This window comes from Acomys minous (assembly GCF_964271855.1).
Source record: "Acomys minous genome assembly, chromosome: 7".
In the NCBI taxonomy this organism is placed as follows: domain Eukaryota; kingdom Metazoa; phylum Chordata; class Mammalia; order Rodentia; family Muridae; genus Acomys; species Acomys minous.
In genome coordinates, this window is record NC_140488.1 from 31,664,804 (window position 1) to 31,676,245 (window position 11,442).

The following is an 11,442-nucleotide window of genomic DNA, read 5'->3' on the forward strand; positions in this document are numbered from 1 at the left end:
GTTAAAGATTCCTCTGTTGCAAATTATCTGTTTAGATCTATACATAATTTTAAAAACTGAGTTATTTGGTTTGTTGGTGTTTAACTTCCTTGGTTCTTTATATATTTTGGATATTAGCCCTCCCTCAGATGTAGGGGTGATGAAGATGTTTTACCATTCTGTTGGCTGGTGTTTTATCATATTGACAGTGTCCTTTGCCTTGCAGAAGCTTTTTAGTTTCATGAGGTCCCACTTATTGATTGTTAAACTTAGTCAAAGGAGACTCTAAAGTAGGGGGGAGCAAGACTCTGAAGGGTCTTATATATTATGGGAAGGTTATATCCTTGTGTTGGGAGCCATTGAAGATATATGCTTTTGTACTGGGGCTAACCTCAAGGCTTTGTGATGTTTACTAAGTAAATGGGTTATTACTAACCAATGCCTCTGGGTCTCAAGAGATTTCTACGTATAAAGAACTAACATGGGCCAGTAGTGTCATTTCCTGATAAAACAGGCACGCATAGTTCAACATACAATGTCTACTCCACTTAATACAAACTTTGCTAGGATGCTACTGACACTGTCTTTATTATGTGGTCTATGCATTACATGTTAAGCGGACTAGTTTGTTTCAGCTTCACTTGTAACACTGAAAGAGGCATTTATTATGAGTCACTCAGACTGTCCATGCACTTGAGCTTCACTTTGTTACTGTTGTAAGAGGAATAGGCTGCCCAAAAATGTTTTCATAGAATTCTTGAATCACTGAAACCCTAAGCCTTTTCAAGTTGGTCACTCAATCCTCTCATCTTCTTTCACTGGAATGGAAAAAAGCAAATAATTCCACTGTGCCTATATCTTTACAACTTTTTCCTTTATGTTCTTTGATCTTGAGAAGATATTTTATATATGACAAAAGGACTTGATTAATGCTATCTAAGCTGCTTTCAAAGTCATTTGGCTCTATGATCAAATTGGATGAAATAGGTGCTAAATTAAAGGACAGGGATGTGCTTGCATATATGCTTTACATAAGTATCAACAGAGCATTTATAAAAATATTCATTCTGCTCTGCACTGTGCAGCTTGTACTTCCTCTTCCCCATAAGAAATATGTTGCTAAGGCTCTGTGTAGCCATTCTTAAATCAGTAAGACCTTTGCCAAGCAGAAAATACAGGAATCTATAGCTTTTCATGATGATAGGGTTTTCAGCTATCAGAGCTAAAACCACCAGCAAAGCTAGAGTTCTGTTGTGAGAACCCAGACTAGATGGAAAATATTGTATCATAACTAAGCTAATTTCACAATGGCTTATAATAGTCATTGGAAGTGGGTAATACTAATCAATTATTTGATAATATATCATTAATTATAATTAGAGTAAATTTCCTGAGGATTCAGACTTCATAAAAGACATGCTTTATGATGCTTAGGTAAGTAACAGGAGTTGCGATTGTTTAGTAATTCGATAGGGGTCTCTATTAAATGTTGCATTAATAAGAGTTGATGGATGAGAGAGCCCACGCAAAGAGATTTTAGTGAGTCTGTGTGAATGTTTAAAGCCTTGGACATGTCTTAGCAGCTGATTCAAGATTAGCTCAGGTGGGTGTGGAGCTACAGATGCTCAGGGCTCTGAGAGCCAAGATTTTTCTGAATCAAAGCTGGAAATCAGCACAACGTCTCTTCGCTCTTTACATGTTCTGCAAAGAGAAGAAATGTGCAGATCTATTCTGGTCACTCAGACTCATTGAATATTTATGGAAATTCTGAAGCGAGTGAAATATTCCCAGATATCTCTTGAAGCTGAAGCAGGCAGCTTGGAAATAGATAACTGGCAGGACTGGGTTTGTCTGTGTAGGGCAGCATGTATTAAAAAAAAGAAATCACACAGAAATTATCAGGTGTACTGTGATTTGGTGATTTAGCATAAAATTACTGAATTCTTCTGACTTCTGGAAGATTAAGAGGAAAAAAAAGAGAGAATGAAACCATCCCTAAATACCTGTTTATCAGTGCCTGCCTATTCAGCCATTTGATTTAACATATCTACAGAGCAGGGGTTTCTGGGTAGGAGTGTTGTTCAGTGCTTGAGTGCTTGGCTGGCATGGGCAAGGCTTTGGGTTTCATTACCAATAGCAGAGATTTTTGTTTTATCCCCACTGCTTTCCACTTTGTGTCAGTCTATCAGTTTGTTACTAAATTGGTCCCACTCAACTTAGGATTCTTTTTATTTTATTATTTTTAATTTGTTCACTTTACGTCTCGATTGTAGCCCCCTCCTTCGCCGCCTCCTGTTCCCACCCTCCCTCCCTTAGTCCTCAGAAAGGGGAAGCCCTTCTCCCATATCATCTGACCTCAGCCTATCAAGTTTCATCTGGAATGCCTGTATCCTCTTCCTCTGTGGGTGCTAGAGTCGATGATAGAAATAGTCCCTACTCTGTATATTATGGGAACCACAACAAGGACTGTGCTACTTATCTACTACATCTGAGCAGAGGGTCTAGGTCCACAGCATGCATGATCCTTCCTTGGTGCATCAGTTTCTGCAGCATCCCCCTCTTCTGCCCAGATTTGTTGGACCCATTGGTCTCCTTGTGGAGCTCCTGTCCCTTCCAGGTCTTTCTATTCCCCAACTCTTCCATAAGACTTCCAGTACTCCACCCCACCTCAGCATCTGCTTCTATGCCCTGCTGGGTGGGAGTCTTTCAGAAAAGCCCTATGGTACACACCCTTCCTGTTCCTTCTTTTCAACTGCTTCCAGTGTCTATTCTATTTGTCCTTTTGAATAAGACTTAAGCATTCTCCGTAGGGTCCTCCTTGCTATTTAGCTTCTTTAGGTCTCTGTATTGTAGCATGGTTATCTTGTATTATGTGGCTAACATCTCCTTATAAGTGAGAATATACCATTCATGTCTTTCTGAGTCTGAGTGACCTCACTCAGGATGATCTTTTCTACTTTCATTCATTTGCCTGGAATTTCCAAGATTTCTTTGTTTTTAATTAGCTGAGTAGTATTCCATTGTGTAAATGTACTACAGTTTCTTTATCCTTATCTTTAACCTTGAGGGACATCTATGTTGTTTCCAAATTCTGGCGATTACAAATAGAGCTGCTATGAATGCCATTAAGCAAATGCCCATGTTGTATGGTGGAGAGTCTTTTGGGTATTATGTCCAGGAGTGGTATTGCTGGGTCTTGAGTTAGAACTAGTCCCAATTTCCTGAGAAAGCATCAGATTAATTTCCATAGTGGTTGTACAAGTTTACATTCCCACCATCAATGGAGGAGTGTTCCCCTTTCTCCACATCTTTACCAGTACGTGCTGTCACTTGAGTTTTTTATCTTAACCATTCTGGTAGGTGTAAGATGGAGTTTCAGAATCATTTTGATCTGCATGTCCCTGATGACCAGGGACATTGAGCATTTCTTTAAGTGTTTTCCAGTCACTCAATATTCTTCTGTTTTGAATTCTCTAGTTTAGTTAGTTGAATTCTCTGTCAGTCCAATCAAACCCCATATTTGATTGGATTATTTGGTTTGATGGTGTTTAATTTTTTGAGTTCTTTATATATTTTGAATATTAGCCCTTTGTTGGATGTTCGGTTGGTGAAGATCTTTTCCCAGTCTGTAGGTTGTCATTTTGTTCTATTGACAGTGTCCTTTGCCTTACAGAAGATTTTCAGTTTCATAAGGTCCCATTTATTAACTGTTGATTTTAGGGCCTGAGCTGTTGGTGTTCTGTTTAGGAAGTTGTCTCCTGTGCCGATGAGCTCAAGGCTCTTCCCCAATTTTTCTTCTAACAGATTTAATGTGTCTGGTTTTATGTTGAGGTCTTTAATCCACATGGACTTTAGTTTTGTGCAGGGTGATAAATAAGGATCTATTTGCATTTTCTACATGTAGACATCCAGTTAGAGCAGCACCATTTGTTGAAGATGCTATCTTTTTTCCACTCTATGGTTTTTGTTTCTTTGTCAAAAATCAAATGTCCATGAGTGTATGGGTTTATTTCTGGGTATTCCATTTGATTCCATTGATCCACTAGTCTATTTATATGTCAGTACTATGCCATTTTGGTTACTGTTGCTCTATAGTACAGCTTGAGACCAGGGATGAAGACTGCTCTGGAAGAACTTTTATTTTATAGAATTGTCTTAGCTATTCAGGGTTTTTTGTTTTTCCAAGTAAAGTTAAGAATTGTTCTTTCAAGATCTATACAGAACTGTGTTGACATTTTTAAATAATTTTCATAGATTTATTTATTTATTTATTTATTTATACTGAATTCTGACTCCATGTGTGCCTTCACTCCAGAAGAGGACACCAGATCTCATTATAGATGATTGTGAGACATTATGTGTTTGCTGGGAATTGAACTCAGGATCTTTGGAAAAACAGGCAATGCTCTTAACCTCTGAGCCATCTCTCCAGCCCCTTCTGTTGGCAATTTGATGGGAATTTCACTGAATCTGTAGATTGCTTTTTGGTAAGATGGCAATTTTTACTATGTTAATCTTATTGATCTTTGAGCATAGGAGATCTTTCAATCTCTGATATCTTCTTCAAGTTCTTTTTTCAGAGACTTGAAGTTTCTTTCATAGAGGTTTTTCACTTTCTTGGTTGAAGTTGCACTAAGATACTTCATGGGATTTTTTGTGGCTGTTGTGAAGGGTGTTGTTTCCCTAATTTCTTTATCAGTCTGTTCATCTTTTGTATAAAGGAGAGCTTCTTATTTTTTTTAAAATTGATTTTGTAGCCAGCCACTTTACTAAAGGTGTTTATCAGCTTTAGGAGTTCATTTCTTGATTGGAAAAAATATCAAAAATCTATTCAAGACAGCTCAGATAAGGAACCATCTTCTATAAAGGAATTGCTGCCAAGATTATGGACTTAGATATCATTATGTAGATACAGCTCTTGATCTGAGAAGCAAAAGTTAGTCTCCTCTTTCTTAGGTGCTATGGAAGATTGGTTATATTATGTTTTGATGAATGATATTTCTAACTTTCCATCTTTAGACCTGGAACACTTTCCTATTCTGGCTCAGAGCAATTTGAGAAACTTTGTTCAGTGGGGTATCAGTACACATCAGGTAAGCAGAAATTTTGAAAGTATGTGCTCTGCTCCTACCCCACTCCTCTGACTTTGCCATAAGTTCATGCCCAGGTTAGCTAGCAGGTTAATGAGATACCTGGAACAGAGCCAAGTCGGTTTTGCTGTGCAGCTGAATCTCTATATGTGTGAGGCAGTCTAGCTAATATCAGCAAAACTGCCCAGCAAATATGCAGCTGGCCATAGATGTCCAGCAGAATTCTGAAGCCTTGCTCAGATCCATGGAATTTCCTGGCCAATACTGAGACCCAAGAACAAAAGCACGTAGTTACTATACTATACTAATGTTTTCTGGCTATTTGTTATACAGCAATATTTTGGCAAATACACTACCTCCTTGCAGTCATCTACCAACTCTGGTTTTTATGCTCCTTCCACTCTCTCTTTGACAAAGATCCCTGAGCAGTACATATGTTCCATTTAGTGATGGATATTCTGCAATCTCTTATTCTCTGCAACTTGGGCAGTTGTGGGTCTCCATGTTAACCATTGTATGTTACAAATTAAAGATTTTCACATGTTGGCTTGTTGATTCATTGACCTATGGGTATTAGAAGTTAGTTTAATACAATTTCAGTTTAGCAGCATAATAGTAGTGGGTTTTTTAACCAGGCCTCTGACCTGTCCAGCCACAGTTTCTTACTGTAACTTCTTGAATTAAGACACTAAGTGTTAGCACTTTCAAATATGATAATATCAGTTAGTGAATCTTGAAGATATATATGATAATTACATTTAAATCATTCGTAGAATGTTATAAATATGAAATGCTTAGTTTTTACCTTTTCCAATTTATAAGTAGAAACTAAAGTTTAGAGATGTTGTTTTCTGTCATACACATAGAACAAGGTAGACTCTGATGAACGAGACTATAGGGCCCTTGCATCTTTTCATGGTTTCTTTGTTCTTCAAAGAAGGAAGACAAAAAAGTAGAATGTAAATTGATACCTAATAGTAGGGCTGACTGGATGTGAAAAGGTTCATTTCTGCTTCTGTCCTTAGAATTTTACTTGACTACACTTAAGGGGCTGATATCAGCCTCTTCTATGCCTTCAAAATTTGCTATCAGCAGGCAAGAAGATTTGTATTTAGTTAAAAATTTACCTTGCCTTAACCCTTGCTTGCTATCTGGCATGGCCATGTTCTGAGTCCCTCAGGTTCAGTATATTTAAAAGACAGAGATTTCTTTTCTGCTTTATAAGATAGAGAAGACCACTAGTCAGGGAAGTGGATGGCTCTTGATGTGTAATTGCTCAGTAGAAAAGACTTGGAATCAGTTTAATTGCTTTCTATAATGTCTATCATCCCTGTTTTCTGTGGTACCTAGTGCCTCTAGGACATGGTATTTCATTTGTTCTACAGGAAAACTCTTTTATCCCCTTTACAGAACATCATTCTACTTTGTAGGATATTAGATTGTAGCATCTTCCATTCTTATAAATGAGTTACCTCACCTTAACTTTCAGTCTTTCCAAATTTCATTGAGGTGTCTAGTCAGCTGTCTATATTGATAGCCCTTTGAGTGTACTTGCTTTTGAAAACTTGTTTACTGTAATTATAGTTAAGTTTTGTGAGGAAAGTTGACCAGTGTGTGATCAATCACCAATGCAATTTTCAGAAAAGCATCTGTTTTCTAAGATATTTTTAATAGATATGTCCTCCTTTGGATTATTTCAACCTCTGTGTGAAAACTTTATTGGTAGTATTTGTGACTATGAAATTCTAGCATCCAGGAAATGATGTGATTTTGTTTCTCATTAATGCTGACTAAAATTCTATTATCCACATTCTATTCATCCAATAATCTTGTAATTGACACATCATTTGCTTCTATAAGTTGCCTATCATTAATGTTGCTGAAACGCAAAGAACATAGGCATTTCTGCCATAAGCTTACTTTAATTTTATGGCACCCTGATGCCTCAGTATAACAATAGTACTCACAAGGCTAGTGAATCTGGACCCAAGGGACCTGCACAAACTGATGCACCAATCAAGGACATTGCAAGCATAAAACCTAGACCTCCTGTTCAGATGTAGCCTTGGACAGTTCATTTTCCATGGTTGTCGGGAGAACAAAGACAGTCTCTGAGAATAACTCTGTTGCCCTCTATTTGATTATTGTCCCTTGGCATAGAGGCCCTGTGGGCACAAAGAGGAAGGGGATGAAGGCTATCTAGATGAGACCTGATATGCTGTGGTCAGATGGTGGGAGAGGAGGACCCCAATTGTCAGAGGTCTGGGGGGGGGGAATAGGGCAGAAAAGGGAGAAAGGATGGGGACCAGAAGATAGAAACAAGAGGATTACAATCAAGATGTAAAGTAAATAAATTATAATAAAAACATGTATTAAAATAGAAAACTAAACCAAACAACAACAACCATGAAGAACACATTTAAAACCAAACAAGCAAACATGGAGTCTGATTTGTTTGTCTCTGAATAGCAGGACTTCCCAACCTATTTTTATCTCCTTTCTCATTATTTTCAGTTATTATGAATTACCTTACTCTATTTTTATGAGACCAACATAATTTAGTTTCCACATTTGTGTGAAAACACATGATATTTGTCTTTCTATGTCTGGTGTATTTCAATTGATACAACATCCTCCAGGGTCATCCATGCTATTTTAAACATTATGATTTAATCTTTAAGGTGGAATATTTCTCCATTATATATACATAATGTATGAGTTCCCCTTTCTCTGTGTCCTTATTTGCATTTATTTGTTTTTGTGCTTTTGATGATATAGAAATAGGATGTTGATAAGAAAGATTACTACTTACCAAGTCAATTCTTGATATATTCATGAAGTAGTCCTCACCCGAACTTTTTAACAGTGAAAGTAATTCTGTTCCTGAGCCATCTATGATGCTTAAAGAATTTAGAGAACAAAGGAGGTTACTTGAATACCCAGGGATACCATAAGCTGTTGGAATAGTTATTTAGAAGCCTTTTTTTCTCTAACACACATCTCATGAGGCAGAAACCACATGTCTATGAAAGAAAGTATTTACCTTGAACTGGCCTGTAGTGATTGTACAAGTTCAAGATGCATAATGTTGATTGTATTGTATTTCAGGCTTTTCACCTTGCAGAGAAACTTAACCAGAACTTGACTATAGTCAGTCTTTACTCCACATGAGTGTCATCTTGACATACTACAGAAGTTTCCCTAGTAAGAAATTACTTCACTTCCACTTTTGAAAGCAAACGTTTTAACTGAAGTGCAACCCGCAGATTGAAAAGCATACCAATCATAAGTGGACAACATAATGAAGTTTTGTAAAATGTGCACATCTGTGTAAGTACTACCTAGATAATGAGATAAAATATTTCCAGGTCCCCATAAGCTCCATGTGGACAACCTCTCAGCTATTACTCTAATTCTCATAGTTAACCACTCCTATGGCACCTATCAGCATTGATTATTTTGTCTGTTTTTGAAATTCATACCCACTATATTTTTCATTTAGTTTTATGTTTGGGAGATTGATGTGTACTTGTTGTATGCAATCAGTAATCCATTCATTTCGATGTTGCATTCCTTCCAATGTGTGAGTGCATGAATATTTATTTCTCCTAATGTTGATGGAATTTTGAGTTGTCTCTAATTTTATTTATTATTAATTGTACTGCTCTAAATATTCTTGTGCAAATTTTCATATATGCACATATTTATATAGTTCTACTGAACACAAACAGTTTATTGCCATTTCTCCCAGTATTGGCTTTGATATGGCTGATAATTTCATATAGAACAATTAAAAAAACTTTTGTTTTTGTCAAGGAGAATTTTTTAGCTTCTGTGAGGAAGCACTGCACTACAAAGTTCACTTATGATTCAGTTTCATGAGCCATTTGTCAAATCTCCAATTATAATCTACTCTATTAGGATACAAGCCATCACAGGTCTTATTACTGCACTGAAATGTTTATTTTTTCATAATCGCTTCTCCTTGGCAGGCTTTGAACTTTAATTTTAAAATAGTTTTCTAAACCAGCCTAGTCCTGAGAGATTGCTGAGAGGTATGCATGAATTTAGGAGTTAGTGGGACCAGGTGTCTCATGAATTGCCAAGTGTTTCAAGGATTTTGACAGTATAGAAATAAGATTGCCCCAATGAAGCTGTGGTTGACTTGCATTGTTCCCTCAATCCCTAGTTATTTGATCAATCCATTGCTTTAAAAAAAATCAAGGTCAATTTTACCAAATGTGACAGTAACCATTTCATAATGAAAATTCAGGAGCATTTAGTATATTCATAATGTGAAACCACAACTTCATGTTTCAAAACCATTTCCACTACCTGAAAAACAAAAATGTAGCAATTAAGCTTTGAAGTAAGTTGATTTTTAAAAATAATCTCACTATTCTAGATATTCAGGAATGGAAGATTTGTGGATGACAAAGTCTAAAATAGCCAGAAGTAGAAGTATTTTTACAAGGTTTTCTTTAATTTATAAATATTAATTGTACATAATCATATTTTCAGTCTGACATTTTCATACATGCATATAGATATTTTGATCATATTCATACTCCATTGCTCTCTCTTGTCCTCTCTCTACTACTGATAGTCCCTTTCCTCTTCCCAACTACTTAATTCTTTTGGTGACTCAATGAATTTCATTAAGATTGCTTACAGGTACTATACTGCAGAAATATGGACAGAGTGAGCAACTTGTTTAGTCCCTGATTTTAGTGGAATTTTTTTGAGTTTCTCTCCATTTAATTTGATGTTGGCTATTGGCTTGTTGTATATAGCCATTATTATGTTTATGTATGTGCCTTGTATCCTTGATCTCTCCAAGACTTTAAACATGAACAGGAACTAGAAAAGATTATCCTGAGTGAGGTAACTCAGACCCAGAAAAACATGCATGGTATATATTCATTTATAACTGGATATTAGCCCAAAATAGATGTTCTTTTAGAGACTCCACACTGTTGGGATTGAGACAGATGCTGGGACTAGCAGCTGGACTCTGGACAGAGAACTGAGAGTTGTAAGGAAGAGTGAGGGGATGGAAGAACCTGGAGGACTCAGGAGCTCCACAAGGAGACCATCAAGGCTGGCACATCTGGACTTGGGGAGGGGCTGCACAAACTGATGCACCAACCAAGGACAATGCATGCAGTAAACCTAGATTCCCTGTTCAGATCTAGCCAATGGACAGCTCATTCTACATAGTTGTGGCTAGCGTGACAACTGCCTCTAACATAAACTCTGGTGCCTGCAATTTGATCACTTCCCCTTGGTTGGGAGCCAAGGAGGCACACAGAAGAAAGGGAAACAGGCTATCTGGATGAGACCTGATAGGTTGTGGTCAGACTGTGGGGGAATAGAGCCTCTATTGTCAGTGGTCTAGGGGAAGGAAAAAGGATGGAAGAGGGAGGGAAGATGGGAGCAGGAAGATACAAGTGAGGGGATAACAATTGGGATGTAATATGAATAGATTATGATAAATAAAATGATTTGTTTACAGGAACATGGGTACCTTATAAATGCTGCAACTCTTTCATCAACCATGACACCCTCCTTTGGATAGATCATCAGGGAGTGATGAGGGCTGAGCGAGACCTCCAACTCCATGAAGGAATGTTGTAAAGATAGTCATAGTCAGGATAAGCTTAAGAGTGCAATGTCCATGTCATTCCTGGATGATAGCATCCCATAACATCCTATCTCACTCCTAACATTCTTCCCAGTTCTCTTCTCTAAAGTCTTCTTAACCATGGAGAGGCTAATATATATGCCCCACTTTGGGCTGAGCTCTCAACAGTCACTTATTCTCAGTACAAACAATGATTCTCTGTAGGAACTGTCAAACACTTTAATCAGAAGCTTCTCTGACTAAAGGTGACAACATAACTAATCATTTAGACAGGCATATGATGTATATTTATCAAAACAACAGTAGCAGGGTTTCCATTAGAGCCTATGACCTATGATCTCAGATCCAGGCTTTTAATCACAATAGTATAAGTATTGTGTCTCATTTGGAAATTGCAAGGTATTCAATTTGCATTATAATATCAAAAAATAAAAAAAATCAGAAAGTTGTTAGTGCTATAAACATTGCTGATATTTTCATAAACAGCAAATTTTTAAAAGTACAAACATGAAAATTATGGAAAGTCCTAACATGTAAGACTTGACCATTGTGTTTACTATAAAATTGTGAATTAAGTACATCTACTTTCCAACATTTTTTGAGAATTACAAACAAAACACTTCACTTTTAGTGTCTACATTCTCATTAAAAGCTTTTTACAGCGTTTTCTGTTTTTAATACACTATTTGAATGATAGTTCTTTTAGAGATATATAAACTGTTATTAAAT